Below are 26,406 nucleotides of genomic sequence, written 5' to 3' on the forward strand. Positions count from 1 at the left end.
CTTGGCTCCCATCTGCTCTAGAGGGTCGCGGCTCACCAAGAACAGAGTTGCAGCCCAACCCCTTCGAACCCATAAAATCTGACATTTTAACAGCCAAATCTCAGCCATTTTAACCCAAAATCAATCCAAAAACACAATTTAACTATCACAGTAGTTCTAAAATATTCCTAGCAACAAAACTCCTATTCAATCTTTAACTTGAAAGACCAAAGAACACTAAAATCAGCCATGAAAACTCAGAATTTAAATGCTAGAAATCAAATTCAAGGCTTACCTCTGATGAAGATTAAATCCCTCAAACCTTAAGCTTCAACTCATGTGATCCTAGCCCAAAATCTCCTTGGTTTGTAGCCCCCAAATTCCTTAATTTCCAATGATAATAGCTTAGGAAAGCTTGAGAGAGAAAATAAAGGGTCGATTTAGGCAGCTCCCAAATTGTTCTACTGTTATCTCTTTTGTTTCTAACTTCAGTCTCTTAAGTTAATCCCAAGGCTCGGGGTACCAGAAACGTCCTCGAGGGAAAAATGGTAAATTTCCCCAATATTCCCTCCTAAACTCTCTAACTCCAAACATATCTCCAAATATTTATTTTCACAACCCAATAACCCAAATAAATATCTAATACTCAAAATACCCCTTGACTCGCCCTGAGTCGGGTATCAGGTCCCATTGTGACTTTCTTGCTAACTTGCTCCCTAGGATCACCTCGTGCAGAATAATCCAAATATGCCCACATAATAATGTGGCCTCCCACAAGTCACATATGTGCTTACAAATACACATTTATGCCCACAACGGGCGAAATTACCAAATCACCCTTCTAATAAGAAGCGGGCCCGCATGCATATTTAATATCCCTAAATATGCGCATTTAATCATATTATCACATAATTCACATATTAACAATTAAGATAGCAATTAAACACGTAATTTCATATATTCCCATCCCTCCCCCCTAATCAAGGCCCTAAGCCATATTATGTAATTTGGGGACGTTACAGAGAGAGTTTTGCTCTCTGACTTGAGTGCGCCGCGGCCCTTAAGGGCTGGGACTTGATTCAAATGGGAAATGTTGGCCGAATGAAGGTTTTAGGCTTGGGAACCCAAATGTTAAGGCTTGGGAAGGATTCTACTACCCGGTTTAGTTGGATTTGATGTCCCAACGGTTAGTGTTTGTATTTATAGTTCTAAACTGATTAGAGATCGATGGATATCTATTTGTTATGGCATTGTGACTAGATTGATGGCAAAATCTTTATACTTAATGCTCATTAAATGAGTCTTTCTTTTCATTTAATCACACTTTTTAACCTAAAACCTCGATTAGCGAGTTAATGGCACATTTATAAATCACTTGGTAACGACTCTAAAGTAGTAGGGCGTTACAAATTGCTATCAGAGCATGCTAAGGTTTATGGTTCCTGGAGATTGACCAAACATGTATGCTCACTTCTAGAGACAAGCTCGATTCAAGATTGGTTGGTATTAAATGCAATATTTGTTTAACTGCTTATTTTAGTTGCCTTATCTGCTACAATAGGGAGCATGATGAATATGTATGTGTTTTGTGGGAATGAGTTTTAATGATTAATGCATGAGCATTGTGGATTTGTATCCGAGCATGTGTAATATATGACTATTGTGTTGTTTGGCCTTGCTATGGTATAGTGCTGGATAACAGTATCAAGGCTGGTAGGCCAGGTTTTCGGCTGCAGATAGATTTGGAAGTTTTGTATTCATGGCAGCCAACTGGATCAGGAAGTGTGAATGATGGCAGTTGAGGCCAGAATCATCCGTCGGCCCTGAGATTGGTGAGAGGTGTTTGCTGGCATGCAAGCACGATTGTAAAGGCAAGAGGGAGAGATTAGGTGATTGCGACAGCGGGTTCCGTCAGGGAATGCTACACTATGTGTGATGGCAACAATAGCACCAGTTTCGATTTAACCTAAGGGTGGAAACAGATGGGAAATATTGTATGAAAGATTCTAGAAGTGTTATCCTCCAGTTTCTGATGGAGGTTTAGACCTCTTTAGAGTTGAATAGTGGACGAGCATGGTTAGTTCCGTCCTCGGCTATATAGAGGAGAAAGGAAATGATAGGGTGGCTTATTCCGCGTACGTGTTGCAGGAGGATGCCCGAACGTGGTGGGAAGTTGTATTCCAGACCCAGAAGCAGTTTGAATTCCAAAGACCGATGAGTTTATGAAATCAGTTCAGAATAGTAAGACAGTGACAAAGTTTGTTAGTGAGATTGGTAGATCGACCAAATTCGTGTTTGATTTGGTACCGACAGATGTGGCAAGAGTGTTGTTGGGTGGAAAGTTGAGGAAATTGTATCCCATTTGTGGGATTAGGTAGGGGTGGAGGCCCAATAACTAGGAAAGAAAAACCCCTGAAAGTTGTATTACTCTTGGCCCTGATGGGAGTGGCCATAGTATTCAGCATAGACGCTAGAGCAGCAATGAGGTTTGGAGGAGTCATTTAGTGCGTGTTAGGTGCAAGAGACATCGTGTGGGAGATTTTCGAGCAAAGGCATGTTTTCAATGAAGAATGGTGGGGCACATTAAGAGGGGTTGCCCAAAGTCAATGGCGGGAGGACCAAAGAGTACAGATAGCTCTACCTTAATTTAAGTGACCATCCCGATACGGTTAGAGTCCAAGGCTAGCCCCTCAGAGGCGACCGATTGGCTATCTAGTTCTTGTTCCTTTTTATAAGTTAAGCTGTGTAAGGACCCAACTACTCTAGACTTTTGGACCATTAACGAAACTATACATACAAACCCTTAATAAAACTTACATTGCGAAAATACCATAACTTTATTAGAAAACTTGTACAAATAAGAGTTACTTACATAAAATATCAAGTAGGATATGGGATCCCATTGTCTTAAAAACAAAACATCATTTAAAATAAAAGGAGTTACATAGCAAGTGCGGAGAAATACATGTAAAACCATAAAACAAGACTACATCCTCGAAAATCGAACTCTCGACTCCTTGAATCCGTTCATCACCGATACACAAACCCCAAGCATCCACGAACCTTACCGCCACTATAGATATTTTCCTGCACATATAGACAAAAAGGAATGAGCCTAATGCCCAGCAAGGAAAATCTACCATATAGTTCATATACATAAATTTCACAAGAAACATAAAAACTTAACATAACACTTATATCATACACATACTATAATGGCCATTATTACTTGGGGTCCCATAGACTAAACAAGTCATATGCCCATTAGATTAGTGGGGTCCTACTAGCTAAGCAGGTCATATGCCCATAATCTATTTGGGGCTTGTTAGTCATATGGGTCATATGCCCAAGCCTACAACATACATATCGTAACACATATCATAACATAAGAAAGCATAAGATAACATATAATAAGCATATAACATATAAATTCTATCCTATTTTCCTTACCAAAGTTACCGGGATAAGAGGACAGCGTTGGGACTGTGGAACACTCCTATTAACCATTATGAAAGGGTGAGTCTTTAGAAGAAAAAGGCAAATGAAAGGAATGGAAGGACTAAACCTTTGAGAAACATACTTACCAAAAACTTATGTGCAAGTTCTTAGATTTCCTAACCAAAATAAGAATAAGGTTAGAAGGCTGGTAGAAGATTATGAGAACTTAAAGAAAATAAAACCAATGAACTAGAGTGTGGAAATACCTTGAAGACTTGTAAGACCAATCTAAACCTTGAACCGAAATACTATGAAACCTTACTTCCCCAAGTGTTTGATAAGCTTATGATGATCAAGCTTATGATTTCCCCACCCAAGTGTTTAACTCTCACACTCACCTAGCAACTTGTAGCCTCTGAACTTAGAGTAAAAGGTGAATAATGGCTGGGTACTAGGCCCTATTTATTGAGTTTAGGAATGAAAGGATCTTAATTTAACTTGAATAAAAATAATGGCTTTTTAGGTGAAAATAATTTGAATTGTTGTTCAGCAGAGGCTAAAGACTCGTTCAAAAAGGTGCTAGACTTATCAAGAGGTTGAATGGCTGAATGGAAAATGATTTCAAAACTTTTCAAAATATACTGAAGGAGGCGATATATCGTCTGGGCCAGTATGCCCGAGGCAGTCGTGCATCGCTTCGTGTTTTCCGTATCTACATGCTGCGATATATCGCCCCCTATAGCTGCGATATATCGGCACACGCTGATTATTTAAACACAAAATTACACATTTTTAGCTAAATTTGAATGGAGCAAACAGCCTTGACTAGGCCCTCAACGTATTCAAAGCTGCTGACTGACCTTATAGCATTCAAATTTTACCCCTTATTAAATTTAATCCTCAAAATACTTAATCCTTAATCACCCATACATAACATGTGCTTAAAATCCTATTGGTTCTTATCTAAACCTTATAGTATAATAAATATTATCCTAAATATCAGTCATATTAATCAAACCTTAGGTTAAAATTAATTTTCTTAAACTATAGGTTAAACTTAGAAAATCTATAAGTACTACTATGAGTGTCCAAATAAATCCCGGTCTGAACCAAAAATCCACAGTTACAAAGATAATGCTATAAATACTATAATACTACAATCTATCTTAGCTAAGTAAAGTTCTTGGACTCTTCAATTCTCCCCTACTAAAAAGAATTTCGTCCTCGAAATTTACTTACCAAATAATTCCGGATACCGGCCTTGCATGTCCTCCTCCAACTCCCACGTTGCCTCTCGTTCAGAACTATTACTCCATAGGACTTTGACTATAGGAAAGCTCTTGGACCGTAACTACTTCATCCCCCTATCTAGGATGCTAACTGGTTGTTCCTCGTAACTTAAGTCTTTCTGGAGTGCTATTGTATCGTACTTGAGGACGTGAGATGGGTCTAACACATATTTGCGTAACATCGAGATGTGGAACACGTTGTGACTATCGGCTAGTGCTGGCGGTAGGGCTAGTCTATACGCAACTGGTCCCACTTTGTCCAATATCTCAAAAGGACCTATGAATCGGGGACTAAGCTTGCCTTTCTTCCCGAACCGCTTGACACCTTTCATAGGAGATATCTTCAGGAAGACTTGATCTCCGACTTGGAATTCCACATTGCGTCGCTTGGCATCCGCATAGCTTTTCTGACGGCTTTGAGCAGCAAGCATACGCTGTCTAATAAGCGCTACTGCTACTTGAGCTTGTCTAACAGCTTCGGGCCCTAAAAGATGCCTTTCTCCTACCTCGTCCCAGTGCAACGGTGATCGGCACCTTCTTCCATATAGCAACTGATAAGGTGCCATCCCGATCGTCGACTGGTAGCTGTTGTTGTAGGAAAACTCGATCAGCGGCAATTACTTATACCATGATCCTCCGAAATCAAGTACACACGCGCGTAGCATATCCTCTAAAATCTGAATCGTACGCTCGGACTGCCCATCTATCTGAGGATGAAAAGCTGTACTAAGACTTAACTTAGTACCCATAGCTTGCTGTAAACTTCCCCAAAATCTTGATGTAAATATCGACCCTCTATCTGACACTATCGTCTTGGGAACTCCATGCAACCGTACAATCTCTTGGATGTAGATCTCTGCGTATTGGTTTGCCGTGTATGAAGTCTTAACAGGCAGAAAATGAGCCGACTTGGTTAGTCTATCTATTACTATCCAAGCGGAATCGTGCTGCTTATTCATCTTTGGCAGACCCGTCACGAAGTCCATAGCTATATCGTCCCACTTCCATTCTGGTACGCTAAGCGGTTGCAATAAACCTGCAGGCCGCTGATGCTCCGCTTTCACTTGCTGGCATACAAGACACTTAGATACATACTCCGCTATGTCCTTCTTCATCCCTGGCCACCAATAAATTGCCTTGATGTCATGAGTCATCTTGGTAGACCCTGGATGAACTGAGTACGGGGTGCTGTGCGCTTCTTCTAGAATCGTCTTCTTAATATTTTGATCATTTGGCACGCATACCCGATCCTTATATCTCAATAAGCCTTGGCTTGATATTGAGAAATCTGTAGTCTTGCCTTCTCCGACAGCATCCATATGTACTGCTAGCGTGTCATCATGTCTCTGACCAATCCGTATGTCCTCTAGCAAATTTGATTGGATAGACAAGTTAGCCAGCTTTCCTATAACTAATTCTATTCCATCACTTATCAGCTCCTGCTGTAGCGGCTTTTCTATTCCGGCTAAAGCTTCAAAATTCCCATAACTTTTCCTGCTAAGTGCATCGGCAACTACGTTTGCCTTCCCCACGTGGTATAGGATTTCGCAGTCGTAATCCTTTACTAACTCCAACCACCTGCGCTGCCTCATGTTGAGCTCCTTCTGAGTAAAGAAGTACTTTAAAATCTTGTGGTCCGTATAAATCTCGCACCGTTCTCCGTAAAGATAATGGTGCCAGATTTTTAACGCAAAGACCACCGCTGCCAACTCCATATCATGAGTTGGATAACACTGTTCGTACTCCTTTAACTGTCGTGAGGCATAGGCTATCACCTTGTCATTTTGCATTAGTACACAACCCAATCCTTGCTTCGATGCATCACAGTAGACAACGAACTTATCGTTGGGTATCGGTACACTGAGTACTGGTGTTGAGCAAAGCTTATCCTTAAGCAACTGGAAGCTTTCTTCACACTTATCATTCCAGTTAAACTTTTGTTGCTTCCGGGTCAGGTTGGTGAGCAGAGTGGCTATCTTTGAAAAGCCCTCTACAAACTTCCTATAATAACCTGCTAGCCCTAAGAAGCTTCTTACTTCTGATGCGTTCTTTGGTCTGGGCCAATCCTTCACGGCCTCTACTTTTGATGGGTCTACTGCAACTCTGTCTTTCACTATAATGTGCCCGAGGAACGCCACTTACGAAAGCGAAAACTCGCATTTCTTGAACTTTGCGTAGAGTTGATGCTCCTTCAATCGTGTCAAAATCATCCTCAAATGTTCCTCGTGCTCTACTTCATCCTTGGAGTATATCAAAATGTCATCGATGAACACAACGACGAATTTATCTAGGTAATCCTTGAAGACCCTATTCATTAAGTCCATAAACGTGGCTGGTGCGTTAGTAAGACCAAAAGACATAACCAAGAACTCGTAATGTCCATAACGAGTCCTAAAGGTTGTCTTAGGAATATCTTCCCCCTTTACCTTGAGCTGATGATACCCGAACCGTAATTTGATCTTTGAAAATACAGTCGCGCCTCAGAGTTGATCAAAAAAATCGTCGATCCGAGGTAGCGGGTACTTGTTCTTAATCGTTACTTTGTTCAGCTCACGATAGTCTATGCACATCCGCATACTTCCGTCCTTCTTCTTCACGAATAGTACCGGAGCTCCCCATGGGGAATGGCTTGGCCTAATAAAACCCAAGTCTAGGAGTTCTTGTAGCTGCGTCTTTAACTCCTTGAGTTCCGTAGGTGCCATCCGGTATGGTTCCTTAGAGATAGGCTCGGTGCCTAGTACTAATTCTATCGTGAAGTCTATTTCTCGAGTTGGCGGTAATCCTGGCAAGTCATCGGGAAATACTTCTGGAAATTCTTGTATAACTCGAACATCTCCAACCTTAAGTGGTGTCTCCCTTTCCACATTCGTGATGCTGGCTAGGAACGCTTGACATCCTTTCTCCATCATTCGTTGAGCTTTGAGAGATGATACTAACGGGGTGCACAATCCTGAAGCTTGTCCCATGAAGCATCGTCTCTGGCCGTCAGGAGTCTCGAACATCACCTTCTTGCGTTTGCGGTCGATCGTTGCGCCATGCCGTGCTAGCCAGTCCATGCCTAGTATCACGTCAAAGTCCTTGATCACTAGCTCTATTAGGTCTCCTTCTAGTTCTATATCCTCAATCTTGATCGGTACGCCTCGTACTATTCGTGATGATAGAACTACTTTGCCCGAAGGCAACTCGGTTACAAACCTAGTTCTAAATCTTTCACTAGGTTTGTCTAGTTTTTCTATCATTCCTAACAAGATATACGAATGAGTGGCTCCCGAATCAAATAATACATAGCATAAATTATTGAGGATAGAAACCTGACCTGTGACCACCTTGTTGCTAGCATCAACCTCTCCTTGGGTTAAAGCAAAAACCCTAGTAAGAACCATCTTTTCGTCCTTCTTCCCTTCTGGCTTTTGCTGAGGACAATCTCTTTTACGATGCCCTTCTTGACCATAGTTGAAACACTCCTTGGTGTTTGCGCGGCATTATCCAGGATGCTTCTTCTGACACTTAGAACATGGCAGGTATTCCACGTAGCTCGGCCTATTTCCTCCATTATTCATACGTGCCCTTTTATTGCTATCGACTTTCTTGTTATCAGGATGCCGTCTTTTCTGGCCGTTACCATTGTTTCTTGATTGATTGTTGCCATTGTAATTGCTGGACTAATTGTTGCCGTTATGGTTGTTGCTCTGACTGGTCTGCGGTTGATTATGCTATCTCGGTTCAAGCTTACTGGCTTTTTCTTTGCTTACATTGGCCTGCAACCTTTCTACTTCAATTGTCGTCTCAAGAACGTCGGCATATGTAGTGTTTCCCGGGTTTGCTAGCTTAACCCCCATCTCGATCTTCGGTCGAAGTCCTCTAACAAACTTGTTCACCCTCAGAAAATCGGTTGGAACCATCTCAGATGCAAATTTAGCTAAGCGGTCGAACTGACGAGCATATTCTGCCACCGATAAAGTACCCTGCTTCAAGTTGGCGAACTCCTCAACCCTTGTAGCGAGTACAACCGAATTGTAGTACTTCTTGTGGAAGAGCTCCACAAATCGAGTCCATGTCATGGTGGCGACATCATGCGATTGCTGGACCAAGTCCCACCATATCCTGGCATCCTTCTTGAGTAAAGTTGAGACGCAGGATATGCAGTCCGCATTACCGAGGTTCATGTGCGTCAGAATCGGCTCCACATTCCTTAGCCACTCTTCTGCCTCAAAGGGTTCTGTAGTCCCTTCGATGTTCGGAGCGTGCTGTTGCGGAACCTCTCATACACTGGCTCCATGTTTGGTACTGGATACGGTGCATAATTCGTCATTGGCCGTCCCCCATATGGACCAACTTGTTGGGGTGCTGGGGCCATTTGTTGTGGCTGCGGCTGCGGCTGCGGCGGAGGCTGAGGCTGAGTTTGAGCCTGTTGGCGTTGTTGTTTCAAAAGTTCCTCGACTTGCTGTCGCAGTCTAGCGATCTCCGCAGTGTTGTCAGCTGGTGGTGCCGGCGCGTTGCAGCGGGCAGTAGCACGCACTCCCCTTCTGCGAACTGGAGGGGCTTCATTGGTTGCTGGGACGGCGTTGGAGGCGTTTCCGTTAGTGCGTGCAGATCTTCGGAGTGACATCGTAGCAGAGTTCAAACAGTTGAAAGAAACATCTTAGAACTTTACCTAATAGGCTCTAAGGCAAAAACTTATTCTAAGGAAACATATCTCGGACCTATTTATTATGACTTCTTATGAAAAGTTATATAAGTCTTTATTTATTATTTAGAGTGGGTTTCTATACTTAGAAAAACAAGTCATCTTTATTTTCTAAGTGTGTTTCTAATCATCCTATATGACTTAATTCTCAGGCTCGAAACTTATCTTTGTTCCAAAGTTAACCATATTGAGGGAGGGCTGGAATCAGTAAAATCGTTCCCACTACTAAGGCCCCCTAACTCTCAATAAGGAAACTTGGTTCATTGATTTGTTTCCACCCTCACCGAACTTAGTCATTATTCATTTTATTTATTACTTATTATGATTGCGAAAATAAAATCAAACTCATACATGATAATAAAATAGCATGTTATTCATTTGGAAAAAAAAATTCACTTATTACAATCATAAAATAAAGAAAGAAATAAAACAAACAAAAACTACTATTCTAAAAATCGGGATCTTCTACATCCGATCCTTCATCTAGCATATCGTCATCTACCTCCTCATAATCATCATTGTCATGAGCATCAAAATGTCCTCTAGGAAGGTTTGTGAGAATCCTATGTTTTTGCTCATTTGTGAACTGAAACTCGAATTTTGCAGTGAACCTAACTAAGAGGAAATAATAAGGCATTGCTAATGGCAGTTCATCCTCATCATTCATGGTTTCCCATATTTCTTCTAAGGCTGCTATTATAGGATGGAAATCTTTAAATAGCCTAATTATTAGTACATATTGTTCCATTGATCTAAACATTATTTGCTTAGACTCTTGAAGGTGACCTATCTCTTGGTGGAACAAGAGCAATCTTCGAGTGATTCTTTCTAGTGCTCCTACAGTGTTTCTTGGGCTCCCTTATTATTTTTAAAGCCTTAATGGCTCGGATATTCTGATAGGTTAGAGCTCCGTTCATACTTAACTGAAAACATAAACACTAAAGTTGTTAGCTATACATAAGCAACATAACTTATAACTTAAATACATACTTGGCGGTCAGATTCAGAGCTTTGAGCGTGTGTATCGAGGAGAACTTCATGCAAAGGAACCGTTTGCTCTGATACCAACTGTAATGACCCAACTACTCTAGACTTTTGGACCATTAACGAAACTATACATACAAACCCTTAATAAAACTTACATTGCGAAAATACCATAACTTTATTAGAAAACTTGTACAAATAAGAGTTACTTACATAAAATATCAAGTAGGATATGGGATCCCATTGTCTTAAAAACAAAACATAATTTAAAATAAAAGGAGTTACATAGCAAGTGTGGAAAAATACATGTAAAACCATAAAACAAGACTACATCCTCGAAAATCGAACTCTCGACTCCTTGAATCCGTTCATCACCGATACACAAACCCCAAGCACCCACGAACCTTACCGCCACTATAGCTATTTTCCTACACATATAAACAAAAAGGAATGAGCCTAATGCCCAGCAAGGAAAATCTACCACATAGTTCATATACATAAATTTCACAAGAAACATAAAAACTTAACATAACACTTATATCATACACATACTATAATGGCCATTATTACTTGGGGTCCCATAGACTAAACAAGTCATATGCCATTAGATTAGTGGGGTCCTACTAGCTAAGCAGGTCATATGCCCATAATCTATTTGGGGCTTGTTAGTCATATGGGTCATATGCCCAAGCCTACAACATACATATCATAACATAAGAAAACATAAGATAACATATAATAAGCATATAACATAGAAATTCTATCCTATTTTCCTTACCAAAGTTACCGGGATAAGAGGACAGCGTTGGGACTTTGGAACACTCCTATTAACCATTATGAAAGGGTGAGTTTATAGAAGAAAAAGGCAAATGAAAGGAATGGAAGGACTAAACCTTTGAGAAACATACTTACCAAAATCTTATGTGCAAGTTCTTAGATTTCTTAACCAAAATAAGAATAAGGTTAGAAGGCTGGTAGAAGATTATGAGAACTTAAAGAAAATAAAACCAATGAACTAGAGTGTGGAAATACCTTGAAGACTTGTAAGACCAATCTAAACCTCGAACCGAAATACTATGAAACCTTACTTCCCCAAGTGTTTGATAAGCTTATGATGATCAAGCTTATGATTTCCCCACCCAAGTGTTTAACTCTCACACTCACCTAGCAACTTGCAGCCTCTGAACTTAGAGTAAAAGGTGAATAATGGCTGGGTGCTAGGCCTTATTTATAGAGTTTAGGAATGAAAGGATCTTAATTTAACTTGAATAAAAATAATGGCTTTTTAGGTGAAAATAATTTGAATTGTTGTTCAGCAGAGGCTGAAGACTTGTTCAAAAAGGTTCTAGACTTATCAAGAGGTTGAATGGCTGAATGGAATATGATTTCGAAACTTTTCAAAATATACTGAAGGAGGAGATATATCACCCCCTGTAGGCGATATATCGTCTGGGCCAGTATGCCTGAGGCAGTCATGCATCGCTTCGTGTTTTCCGTATCTACGTGCTGCGATATATCGCCCCCTATAGCTGTGATATATCGGCACACGCTGATTATTTAAACACGAAATTACACATTTTTAGCTAAATTTGAATGGAGTAAACAACCTTGACTAAGCCCTCAACGTATTCAAAGCTGCTGACTGACCTTATAGCATTCAAATTTTACCCCTTATTAAATTTAATCCTCAAAATACTTAATCCTTAATCACCCATACATAACATGTTTTAAAATCCTATTGGTTCTTATCTAAACCTTATAGTATAATAAATATTATCCTAAATATCAGTCATATTAATCAAACCTTAGGTTAAAATTAATTTTCTGAAACTATAGGTTAAACATAGAAAATCTACAAGTACTACTATGAGTGTCCAAATAAATCTCGGTCTGAACCAAAAATCCACAGTTACAAAGATAATGCTATAAATACTATAATACTACTATCTATCTTAGCTAAGTAAAGTTCTTGGACTCTACAAGCTGATTGAGATTGGTACTACGTACCTTTTAGGAGAGACATCGATATGTGGCCCATCCTATATGGTTGTCACGCCATAGGGCTAGACATTTCAACATCTTTCTTGGAAAATTGGTAGTAATTGATTGAACTAGTTATATGAGGTATACAAGGTAATCTTGATTGTAGATTTTCCTGTCAAATAAGGGACAACCATGGACTGTAAAATAAGATGGTGACTCTGAGGTTAAAAGACCCGGTTGCAGTCACAGGGTGCCTAGCTATTGAGGAAGATACCACTGAGGTTATATCATTTAGACTAGATGAACACTGGATCGGTCATTAAGGTTTTAGATGGGTTCATGAGGATTCGTTGGGATAATTGTCGCATTTAGAGAATTGAGCGTGCAATGGGATCAGGGACATTATCAAGAATGATACTAGCTCAGCAAAAATAATTAAAGGTTAAGTTAAAGAAGTATTTGACTTGAGGGTTGATCGAACGAAACATTTTATCATGCGACATGCCAACACCGTTTGCCAAGAATGAAGGATTCATTGCCCAATTGCGAGGGTAGAATGAAATATCTTATTATTCTAATTCAAAGAAAATGAAATGGCTTTTCTAAATAAACCTTACAATGAAAAATTCTCCACTTAGACGAGCTAGTTTAAACGTTCCTTCCCGTCAGATCTCCACGATCTGATAGGGTCCTTCCTAGTTCGGTTCCAATACATCTTCTTTAGCGTCTTCACAACGTCTCGAATTTGATATTAAGGTTGAGTGCCTTGACTACAGTGTCTGGAGGGCCTAATTGGGATTATATGAGTGAGTAATTGATTACATGCACGATGATATGATATAAATGAATTTTGTCGTAATGTGATTAGACATGCAAGTTTGTGTGTATTAAATATGCATGTGGGTCCATTTATGTGAATATGGGCATGTTTTTAATTTTGTTGTAATTATGTGTGTATTGTGAGTGAGACCCCAATGTTATGGGGATAGATTTGAGATGTGTGGTCCTAGACAATCCTAGGGAGCGAATTAGCGGAATAGTCACAACGGGGTCAGATACTTGGCTCAAGGTGAGCCTAGGATTTACCGGGTAATGGGTTATTATTTGGGCATGTCGGGATTAGATGGGGATTTATAGGACAATTTGAGGATTAGCGGGAAATGTGGAAAATGACAATTTTTCCCTTAGGGTCATTAAAGGATAAAAGTATGCTTAAAGGGTGTTTTGGTCCTTTAGGCTAGGGATAGACCTAAATTTGGAGTTACTCAACCTTGGATAATTAGGGAAACAAGGCTAGAACACCTTAGGCACTAGAATCCTGTAGAAGCAAAGAAGCAAGACAAAATTTCTCTTTCCCTTTTCCTAGTCGGTTTGTTCTTCCCCTTTGGTGTGCATAGAAGCTAGTGGGGGATCTTAGAGAATTGGTGCAAAATATTGAAGATTTGAAAGCTTGAAGACTGAGGAATCAAGCTAGGTTCACTTACGGATTAATTCAGTGTCATCATTGGCAGAAAGGGTAAGTAAAATACTATGTTTTTTTATTGAACTGTGAGTTCGGTATTGGTGTTCTTGAGATCCAAACTCAAGGTTTGAATTTTGGGCTATGTTGGAGTTTTGGCTTAGCTATTAGTGTGGTTGTATTGTCTATGGTATTAGGGTATGCTTGAAAGGCTTAATTCTGGCTTTAGTTTATGTCTAGGATGGATTTTTGGTGAATTGAGTTGAGCAAAAACGTTGGAAAATGGTGAGACTTCTGGGTTTTGAGGCTCGACCCGCTTGAACATAGAGGCCTTAGGGCCTCGAAAGTCTGCCCAGGCATCACGGAGCAAGCTGAGGGGTGTCGCGGCCCGTGTCCTTTAGCAGAGAGAGTCGTGATCTCTGTCTTGAGCGCCCCACGACCCTTAAGGCTAGGCTGCGACTCAAATGGGCAATGTTTGCCAAATGAAGGTTTTAGGCTTGGGAAGGATTCTACTACTCGGTTTAGTACGATTCGAGGTCTCGAAGGCTGGTATTTTGACCTGAAGTTGTAAACTGATTAGAGATTGATGGATATCTATTTGTTATAGAGTTGTGACTAGGTTTTACTACTCAGGCTCGGGATTAGGAGTCATGTTTGGTATTGCTTTGGATTGTCAGCTCGGGAGACCAGGTAAGAGAACTATTTGTACTCGTAAAGTTATGTGGTGTATAGTGTTGTATGTATTGGTTATAGCTAATATGTCATACATGTGATTGTCACTGAGTAACAAGAGCCATAAGCCAAGAGGGGGAAGTGGCAATTACCAAAAGAGACAAGAGTGAGAAGCAGCAAGAGTAATGAGTGACAAGAGTCAGAAGCAGCAAGAGCTGGGAGTGGCAAAGGTTCAAGATCCATAGTAAGCATGTTGAATGCAGACCGCCACGGCGAGATCCTCTAAGGGTGTTGTACACACCACTTCAGTTAAGGCCACAGACTTGGTGCCTGATAGCGCACCCTGATCTATATTACTATCAGTTAAGGTCGTAGCTATATTACTGTGCTGCTTTGTTACTGTGCAGCTATGCCATTGTGCTGTTGTTGTATTACTGAACTATTGTGTTACTGTACTGCTATGCTACTGTACTATTAGGTTGTTATGCCATTGTGCTATTATACTGCTGTGTTGTCATGCATTCCAATAGGAACTGGTAACTGTTTGTTGTTTTGATTAAGTATGTATTTGTTGAAATAATATATTGTATGTTGTGCTTGAAGTTTTCTTGTTGGACCTCGGCTCACGGGTGCTCTGTGGTGCAGGTAAGGGCAAGGAAAAGGTCTAACAACCATGAGTTGGAGGGCATAACGCGCTGTGTACATGTCTGGCCCACCTGGCCGCTACGGTTGGGTTTGTTTTGAGGAGCACGTGTCAAACATTCGATTTTGTCACTTAGGTCAACTATACCATACCTTTGGATTGTAAATGTAATTTAAAACAATACTTTGGGATCCCAATGTAACATTTTTATGAATTTCAATGAATGAACAACTCTTTATACTCAATGCTCATTAAATGACTCTTTATTTCGATTTAATCACACTAATTAACCTAAAATCTCGATTAGCGAGTTAATGGCATATTTATAAATCACTTGGTAACAACTCTAAGGTAGTAGGGCATTACAGTCGATGTTAGCTAGAAACACCCTTCAGAGCACCAAATCCTCTAGCTCTAATCTTCTTCCTTTGACCTATGAATTGATATAACATGTTACTCTTTTATGATAATGGGAAAGCTGCAACTAAGATTCTTCCCATTGCTTTTCAATTAGGTCTAGGGATGCAGTAAGTAGGTCATGATTCTGATCCTGGTTGAAGGTCCTTCGACTATGTGACATCACTAGAGCCTCAACACGGAGCATAGCCTCGCTTCCAAAAGTCAGAGAGAAGGAAGTATGTCTAGTGGAGGTGCGATGCAAGGTCTTATAGGCCCAGAGTACTTGCGGGAGCTATTCAGCCCATAGACATTTAGAACCTTCTAGTAGCTTCTTTATGCTCTCTTTTAGGGTTTTGTTTAGTGCCTCGACTTGCCCATTTACTTCAGGGTATGCCACTGAAGAGAAAAATTTTATTATGTCGTACTACTCGCATAAAGTCATGAATAGGTCACTGTTAAACTGAGAACTGTTATCAGACACAATATTCCTTGCAAGTCTGAAACGCATATTATACTATTGATGATGAAATCTTGTACTCTCTTCGAGGTTATATTCGCCAGAGACTCAACCTCAACCCACTTATACAAATAGCCAAATGCGACAACTGTGTAGCGAACTCTTCCTATTCCAGTAGGCAATGAGCTGATTAGATCAATCCCACATATAACAAATGGCCAAGGAGAGGAAATCTTAGTTAGCTCAATGGGTGCAGCTTAGGAAATGGTGGAAAAATGTTTCCATTTCTCACACTTGTGGACATACGAGACCGAGTCCTTTTTATCCATGAGCCAGAAATTACCTTGCCTTAGTACCTTTAGAGCCAAGGTTTACCCCCAGCGTGGTGCCCACAATATCATTTGTGGACTTCTCAGAGGATAGCTAGTGCTTCCTCGGGCAAAACGCACCTTGGAGGGGTAAAGAATGACCTCGACTGTAGATAATCCCATGACCATAACGTACCGCAAGACTTGATACAACAATTTTCATGCATTCTTTTGATCTTCTGGAAACTTTCCGATCGTGAGGTATTCTACTATGGGAGTCATCCAGGCCAGTTCTTCACAAGTCACTCCGACCTTCACTGGCTCTTTATTGATGCATGATTTATCCAAGAATTCTATGTGGACCAAATTTAATTTGTCTGCTTCATTGGCTGCGCCGAGTCTGGCTAAAGAATTTTCATTTGTATTTTGCTCGTATAGTACCTATTCGATGGTGTAAAACTCAAATTCTTACGGTTCCCCTATAACCTTACCTAGATAAGCTTCCATTTTGACTCCTTGAGCTTGCTATTCTCCTAATTCATGATTAACCATGAGCTAAGAATCGCTAAATCATTGAATTGCTCTTGCTTTCAACTCTTTCACTAGCCAAACTCCAACCAATAATGCCTCGTACTCTGCTTCATTTTCAGAAGCATCGAAACTGAATCTGAGAGTCGTATGGAAGATATGTCCTTTAGGTGAGATTAGGATTATTCTAGCTCCAAATCCATTCTCGGTTGACAATCCATTGAGGAAGATTTTCCATAATTCTTGTACTAGTTCTCTCATTAGTTCGTCTTGGAACCCCATACATTCAGCCACATAGTCAGCGAACGCTTGGCCTTTGATTGTTGCTCATGGTTTATATAGTATATTGAACTGATTGAGTTCCATGGACCACTTTAACAAACATCCCGATATCTCAGACATTTGCAAGACCTGCCTTAAAGGTTGATCGGTTAAGATATGTATAGTTTGGGACTGGATATACAACCTGAGCTTTCTCGAGGCCAGAATTAAACAAAATGTGAGTTTTTCAATTAGAGGATATCAGGATTCAGCTCCCAGTAGCTTCTTACCCACATAATACTTTGGTTTGATGATCCGACAATGAAGAGTTTCCATAATTCTTGTCTGGTTCCCTCATCGGTTAATCTTGGAACCCCGTACATTCAGCCACAAAGTCAGCGAGCACTTGGCCTTGGATTTTTGTTCATGGTTTATATAGTATCTCAAACTAACTAAGTTCGATGGCCCACTTTAACAAACGTCTCGATGTCACGGGCTTTTGCAAGACGTTCCTTAAATTTTGATCGGTTAAGACGTGTATAGTGTGGGACTAGAAAAATGGCTTGAGCTTTCTCGAGGCAGAATCAAACAAAATGTGAGTTTTTCAATTAGTGGATACCTGGATTTAGCTCCCACAAGCCTCTTACTCAAATAATACACTAGTTTCTGTGTTCAATTTTCTTCGTGAACTGATACAACGCTGACCATGTTTTCTGTTACAACTAGGTATAAGTACTAACATTCCCCATCAACTGGGTGTGATAACACATGGGCTCAGCCAAATTAGTCTTCAGATCATGAAATGCTTGTTCTCATTCTTCTTTCCATTTAAACCATCTATTTCCCCCAAGCAATTTTAGAAGGGAATTAATTTGTATGTGGACTTCAATACGAACTAGTTTAAGGCCGTGACCACTCCAGTTAGGCTCTGTACTTATTTTGAGACCATGGTGAAGGCATTTCTAATAGAAACCTGATCTTCTCTAGGTTTTCTTCGATCCTCCAGTGTTGACTATGAATCTTAAGAACTTCCCTGATGAAACCCCAAAGGTACATTTCTGGGGGTTCAACTTTATGTTGTACTTTCTCAGCACGCAAAAACATTCTTCCAGATGAGATACATTGTTATTGGAAGTCTTTGACTTGACGAGCATGTCATCAACATACACCTCCATGTTCTTCCTAATTTGGTTGATGAACATCTCATTTACCAGCCTTTGATATGTTGCACTAGCACTCGTTAGCCCGAATGGAATGACCTTGTACCAGTATACGTTATGTTCAGTCATGAAGTTGGTGTGCTCTGCATGGTTCATCCCGATCTGGTTATATCCAGAATACATTTCCATGAAGGACATGAGCTCGTGGCCGGCTGTGGCGTCAACCAGTTCATCTATTCTCAGTAGTGGGAAAACAGTCTTTAGGACAAGCTTTGTTGAGGTCCAAGAAATCAATGCAGGTCATCCACTTTCCATTTAGCTTCGGGACCTATACAGGTTTGGCAATCCAGGTTAGATATTTAGTCTCCCTAATGAACCTGCATTTCAATAAGCAAGCTACCTCTACCTTCAGAGCTTATCCTCGCTCTTTTCCCAACAACCTATTGTTTTGCACCTTCCCAGGCATGTTTTTGTCTAGGTTTAAGGTATGCATCATTACACTTAGACTGATTCCCACAATATTCTTATGCGACCAGGAAAAGGCGTCAAGGTTTTTGCTTGAAAACTAGACCAATTCCTATTTTCTTTCCATTCAGAGGATTTTTCCAACCTTTACTACCGTCGAAGGTACTTCTAGGTAGAGAACGAGTTCCACTAGGTCTTCTAAAGCCTGGAGCTCAGATCTATCTTCGCCTAATCTTTGATCAATTTTCCTGGGTTGGGCGACCTCATTTCCAGCTTCTTGAGGTTCTTCCGCCTTTCCGAAAACTACCATTGCCTGAGGTTCCTCATTTTCTTCGATTATTACCATGGCTTGCTATCTGGGTTTTGATTTTCTTTTTATGGAAATGATATAGCATTCCTTGGCAGTAAGCTGATCTCCTCTCACGGTACATATTCTCGAGGATGATGGAAATTTTATGGCCATATGGCGAAATGAATTTATAATTTCAAACGCCATCAATGCTAGTCTCCCCAAAATTGCATTGTAGTTAGCCAGGCAGTAAATTACCACAAACATGAGTATCTTGGTGACAGCTCATGCCTCATCGCCCAATGTTACGAGCTTAATTATTCCTATTGCTGCCATTATTTCTTCTGAAAATTTGTAGAGGGTCGTAGAGGTCGCTTAAGATCGGCTACATATAGCCCCATCATTTTAAGGGTTGACCTGACTAGCACATTCACGGAGCTCCCATTGTCAATCAGTACTCTATGCACCCTCTAGTTAGTTAGTAGAATAATTATCACCAACAAATCATTATGAGGGCATTGGACATGGCTAATGTCTTCTTCTGTAAAAATGATAGGTTATTTATCCAGTCACTGTTGTTTAGAAAACCTTTGCTCCGAAACAAACTTAGTGCTATCATGTGTTTTCATCTCATGGATATATCTATTCTGGGCTCCATTGCTTATTCTGCTGGATGAGGTCTGCATGAAATGGTGACTATGTCCCTCCCATCAACAAGGGGAGGGATTATTTGATTTCCATGAGCTAGTTGAGCTTATGCTGGATTGACTTGGTTACCTGGACCTGGTTAAGGGTTCCACCCCGCATGTTGGTTACGATCTACCCTTTTCTGAGCGTATTGGGCTAACGGTCCAGCTAGAATGAGAGTCTCGATCTGATCCTTTAACTGATGACAATCATTTGTGTTGTGGCCGATATCATTGTGGTATCGGAAAAATTTAGTCGGGCCTCTCTTTGCCCTTTGATGCCTCGAAGGTTTTGGTCTTTACCATGGAAGGCGAGTTGAATTAGCTAAATAGATACGCTCTCACATAACTTTTAGATCGATATATGCAATGTAGATGGAGGTATGTTTCTACCCAGGCTTATTCTTCTTAGGCCAACTCTTGCTGCCCTCACCATTCCCTTTTGGTTTATTACCCCTACCTAGTTATTCTGGGTAGCGGGCTGAGTTGTAGCTGCAACATCCGCCACCACTCCAGCAGGCTGAACAAGGATTTGCTTGGTTCCTGCAACAGAAGATTTTGCCCCCTCTAGATTTATCCATTATTGAGTTGGAGCCAAGAATTCATCTACACTTTTCACTCCTTTCCTTTGGAGCTCCTTCCATAGATCTCCCTCTATAGTGATTCTTGTTCTCATGGCCATGATCTTGGCACTATCATTAGTGTCTCTTGCTCGGGTCACTGCATTAGTAAATCCATTGAGGTAGGCCTTCAGGGATTCACTGGGCTGTTGCTTAATGTTGGCCAGTGATTCGGCCACTACTCGAACTTCTTTTGCAACTCATAATTGTCTCTTGAACATAGAGGACAGCTTTTTCCAAAAGGTGATTGAGTGTTTCTTATATTTTTTGAACCACAGATTGGCTGGTACGGTCAACCTAGCTAGGAATAAAACACACCATAGGTCGACGTTCACATTGTGGGCCATCATCAGAGTGTTGAAGGTCCCAACGTGGTTGGATGGATCGGTGGTTCTGCTATATGTTAGCATAGTTGGTACCCTTAAGCCAACAGGATGCGGAGCTACTGCGTAATGTGGGGCATAAGGCTCGAGCTCCTCATCAGAATCACCATCATTTATATTTTTCCAAGATAGGAGCCTCTTCATTTGCTCCTCCATTAGGGCCAGGCATTCGAGGGTTGGATCCATTGTCTATAGGTTATTTTGAAGCTGGTTACCTGCTCCCATCTTATTGTGTTTGTTAGGTGGGTTATTGTAACGTCCCAAATTCGCTAATAAGGTGTGCCTTGAAAACTATGCCAAGATGGAATAATTTGATGTTTATGTGTTAATATGATTTAATTGTGATTATATGTGGGAATTTTATGAGTTATATTATGATATGACTATGCTTGCATGTTTAGCTGTATTAAGAATGCATGCGGGCCCGTTTCTTAGTAGAAGGGTATTTTCGTAAATACGACCCGTTTAGGGTATATTTTTAAATGTATGTGTTTGTGATTTGGACCACATTATTATGTGGATATTTTTGGGTCACTTGACATGAGACGATCCTAGTGAGCAAGTTAGCGGTTTAGTCACAACAGGGTCTAATACTCAGCTAGGGGTGAGCCTAGGGGTATTTTGGTAATTTAGTACATTAACAGGATTTATTGGGAAATGAGAATTATTTGGTTATCATTTTGGGATATTGGACAAAATTGGGCAATATTGGTGTTAATTAAGGATTAGTGGCAAATGGAGGCAAATGACCATTTTTCCCTAGCCTTGGATCACCTTAGTCACTTAGAAGCCTTGATAAAACCAAAAAAAAAAAACAAAAACACTCAACTTTGTCTCTCTCCCTTGTTACTCACTTTCTCCCTTGGGCACTTGGTGAAGTTTAGAATATTGAAATATTGGCTTGGGGATTGAAGGAGCTTGGACCTATAATTGGATTAAGGTGTTGCTTCGAGTCGTAATTTCTTATTTGAGGCAAGGGTTCTACTCTGTTTTTGGGAAAATTTTGGCTTGGTTGTAGTGTTCTTGAGTTTTATACTCAAGGTTTGGATTTTGAGTTGTGGTGAGGTTTTGGTTTAGTTTTTCATGTTAATATGCCACCTATGATGTGTTGTTATGAGTTTAGAACTCAATTATTGGTTTGGTTGAGGTTTGGGGACTAATTTTAGAGGTTTTGGTTTGGATAAAATATTTGGAATCGCTGAAATTTATGGGTTCGTGAGGTTGCACGATTGAGCTATTCTTGGAGAGCCGCGACTCGCATGAACTCAGAGGCGCTGAGGGGTTCCTCTAAACCTCCATGGTGCCGCAACTCGTGTTAAGATAGGTAGCTTGGGGGACTTTCTGACTTGACGCGTGCCGTGGCCCTTCATGGGTGCACCACAACGCTAGTTGGGGAAATCGGCCAAAAAAGGTTTTGAGTTGCGGGGACTCAAACCTAAGGGTTCAGGAAGGATTCTACTACCCATTTTAGTAGAATTTGTGGTCGAGAAGGCTACAAACAAATCTTGAAGGTTTTAATTGGTTTAGTTCTTGATGGTTATCCGTTAATATGTTGTGACTGGGAGTATCGCAAGTCTTGTGAGGGAAATGATCGTGCTCGTTGTGGCTTTTGTTAGGATTGACGTCCTAAAAGCATGTATAGACATTTCATTGGTTTTAAATAAAAGTACAATTTTATTATATTTGAATGTTATAATTATTGTTTGAATTAATTCTATAATAATATCAAGAAAATTTCATATTCATTTATGAGAATATGATATTGTATTAGTACGAGAGAATTAAGATCATATATAATGAATAAAATAGTCAGTAATACATTAAAGTATGGAATCTTTAATGAATGATTACTAGTACGGTCTGCTAAGTATATAAGATGCGATTAATCTAGATTCAGATTACTGATGTGGATATACATCTTAGTAAAGATGTTGTATATAATAGAGATTATAATGACAAGAATGATGAGAATTAATTATCTTTATAAACTAGTCGTTTGACGTAAAGATTTAATTCTTATCATAATAGAAGATCATTTGTAGATCAGTCTAAATCCTGAGTATTCATGAACTCCTGTTTTTGTTTATTGGATCTTTCGATTTGCTCGTTAAGGTCTCTTAGAATAATGAGGCTATTTACTTTTTTTTTGGAGATTCAATATCATGAATGGCTCGAAACATGAATTACAATAATAAATCCATGCTTTCCTAACAGATCGAAGATTGGATCCCTTGAGGGTTAATTCTTCAATTGAATAGTTATTGTGCTCAACTCTATAATTAGACTATAGATTAATTATTCACTAGTGAATTAATGGTACTTAAGGATCATAAGGTAATTAGAAGGGTAAAACAGTAATTTTGACCAACTCTAATTAACGAACCAATAATGAAGGACAAAACTACATATATTGATTATATCAATGGAATACAAGAGAAAACTCTGTAAATATAATTCTATAAATACTTAGAGTGTAATTCAATATTTATAGTGGAGTAATCATGGAATTAATAAATAAGATTATTAGATTAAAGAGTTTAATTAATAATCTAGTTCATTGGAGCTTCGTATTATAGGTCCAGGGTCCACAAATCACCTATGTCCTACACTGTCAAGGATAAGGATATTAAAAGAAAGATTTGTAAAGAGAAAGGAATAAATTGCAATGAAATTAACTTTCCAGGGCAAGGAAATAATTATGTGATAATTATGGGTAATTGATTAATTATGAATTAATTAACTATTTAACTATATAGTTTTTGTTTTGAAAAACTATAGGTTAAAATTATTATTAATCTTGTTTTGATTAATATGAAGAGAGAGAATAGTAAATAGCTTATTTACAATATGATATTTAGTTATTTAATTTAAAATTGATATTTTAAGATAGAGTTAATTTTGAATTAACTCATATTTATGTTGGGATAAATATATTGTCTTAAAGATTGATTAAACAAACAAATGAGAAAATCAGGAAAACCCTGATTAGGTTGGGCGACACACACTGTGAAGCATAGTGTGTGGTGCCTCGTGGAATTCTATCTCTGAGGTATTAATTTTGAATTTCAAATAAATTTTTTTAATCTGTTATTTAATTATTCTTTTTAAATATGATTTAAATAAATAATTAAATCTAAATATCTTATCAGTCTTTATTTGAATTATATTTTTAATAAAATAAAGATTATTTAATTTTATTAAATATCTTTATATAATTCTAATAGTATGTGACTTGTAGAATAAACTTTATTATTACTTTTGAGAATAAAAATATAGACTTTCTCTCTCTCTCTAAAGCGATAATTTCCCAAAACCTGAAATCTATTCTAAACCTTCTCTTTGTGAAACCTCTCTAGATCTCATATGTTGAGTACATCTAGAGAGTCACATAAATCAATTTTTTGAATTATACGTGCCCACACATGTCCTTGTGTGTTTGAGGATTGGTCTAGAAGATCAGGGTGTTTACTTTCAGATTGTTGGAATGGAAGATCGTTGATATTATACAAAAAGATTCAAGGAAACTTGATAGGCTACAAGAGGTAATCCATAATTTATTTTGTATGTGATTTAATTTATATATATGTATATTTTCTTGGCTAGTATTAATATTTTATTAAAATATGTACCTTTGATTTGATCATTTAATACCAACGATTGGTAACAGAGCAGTCTATATATATATTAAATACTGTGTGGGTTTCATGCATTTGTTATATGTATATAGAATGGATGGATATGTTTTTTGTGTTGAATGATGAATTGTTAATTATATGGTGCTATTGGGTTAAGAATTTTTTTTTCTAGATCTTGTGTAAGCCATAAAGGGAATATGATTTTTTTGTAAATTTTATTTGTGAAACATGTCTGTTATAATTCTGTACACAAGAGATGAGAAGGACCCAAGCCTAGTCGCATGCACCAGCCTTGGCTTTAGCGACCCTAAGGCGACACTCTCTAACTTAACGCACAAAAATAATGGGTTACACTTACTAAGATGCAATTATGCTTTTGCAATGGATAACTACATCTTTAAAAAACCAACAGTACTTTATATTTAAAAGTGAAAATAAAGAGTTATTTTAAGTTTCAAATTATAAAGATAAGATTGTCTTATAACCTAACTGAATTTAACATAAAAATTAAATGTTAATTTATGTGTTTTAATTGTTGCATTCATCCATCATGTTTACTTTCCAAAACATTGATATTTTTTCAAATGATAATATTATTGTATTTTATTTATTTTAGTAATGTCGAATGGTGCAAATCCAATAACTACTTTACTATCACTTGAAAAACTTAATGGTGATAATTTTATGAGATGGAAATCAAATATAAATCTTATGTTAATCTGTGAGAACCACAAATTTGTCCTCACTAAGGAATGTCCTAAAGAGCTCACAACCACTACCCCGAAGAATTTTCGAGACAAGTATGATGCCTGGATTCAATCCAATAATAAGGAAAAGTGTTCCATGCTTGTGAGCATGAATGATGTTCTGAAAACAAAGCATGAACCCATGGAAACTGTGTTTGAGATAATGGATTCTCTGCAAGCCATGTTTGGGCTGCAATCTGATCAAAGTACACATGAGGCTACTAGAACCTACATGACTACTAAGATGAAGAAAGGTGTTTATGTATGTGAACATGTCTTGCACATGATTAACGTGATGCAGGAAGCAGAAATACATGGGGCCATCATTGATGAGCATACACAAGTAATCATCATATTAGAACCTCTCACTCCTGCCTTTTTTGCATTCACAAGAAACTATGTTATGAATAATTTGAAATTCAACATGACCCAGCTATTGAATGAACTGTAGACATTAAAGTCTCTTAATCCATTACCAAAGAGACTAAGGCAAATGTTGTAATGGAGAAACCTTCAAACTCTGAGGAGAAATCCAAGAAGATAAAGAAGAAAAATGTTAAGGAAAAAGGAAAGGGAAAGAAGTCCAAGGAAAGCAAGTAGGCACCAAAAGCCAAGGAGAACAAGAATGACAACAACACTAAGAAGAAAGAACCAAAAGGAAAATGTTTTCACTGTGGAGTTGAATGTCACTGGAAGAGAAACCATAAGAAGTATCTCTCCTAGCAAAAAAAGAAAGGTAAATATGATTTGTCTGTGCTTGAAGCTTGTGTAATGGAAGACGATATGTCATCCTGGGTTTAAGATTCAGGAGTCACTAACCATATTTGTTCTTCTATGTAGATACTTGAGTCATCAAGGGACATGGCAGATGGCGAGGTGACCATGAGAGTTGTAAGTGGAGCGCTCGTTTCAGCAAGAGCAAAGGGAACAGTCCATTTAATTTTTGGGAACAATTTTTTAGTTTTGAACAAGGTTTATTTTATTCCTGGAGTTATCTATGTTTCATGAACAATTTTTTGATATTTCTTTTAGTAATAATGCGATTATTATTTCGAAGAATGGTTTCAAAATATATCAAGAAAAACATAATAACGGACTGTAGATGCTCAAACCAATTGAACGAACGTTCAATAATTCAGAATTATTTAAAGTAGCAAAACAACAAGGTAACATAAGACAAAAACTATCAAACAAGAATGACACATATCTTTGGCATCTTAGACTTGGTCATATATGTCTAGATAGAATAAACCAATTAACAATCGATGGACATTTGAGAGAACTAAGAGCTGGAACTCTTCTGGTTTGTGAATCTGGTCTAGATGGAAAAATGAC

The 26,406-nt window shown here is 38.8% G+C and overlaps 1 pseudogene; it reads left to right on the plus strand.

Moving 5' to 3' along the window:
• The window catches only part of LOC133824942 (probable LRR receptor-like serine/threonine-protein kinase At1g56130), a 36,540-nt pseudogene that overhangs the window by 4,378 nt on the left and 5,756 nt on the right, over positions 1–26,406 (plus strand).

The sequence above is a fragment of the Humulus lupulus genome, chromosome 3 (assembly GCF_963169125.1).
Source record: "Humulus lupulus chromosome 3, drHumLupu1.1, whole genome shotgun sequence".
Classification (NCBI taxonomy): domain Eukaryota; kingdom Viridiplantae; phylum Streptophyta; class Magnoliopsida; order Rosales; family Cannabaceae; genus Humulus; species Humulus lupulus.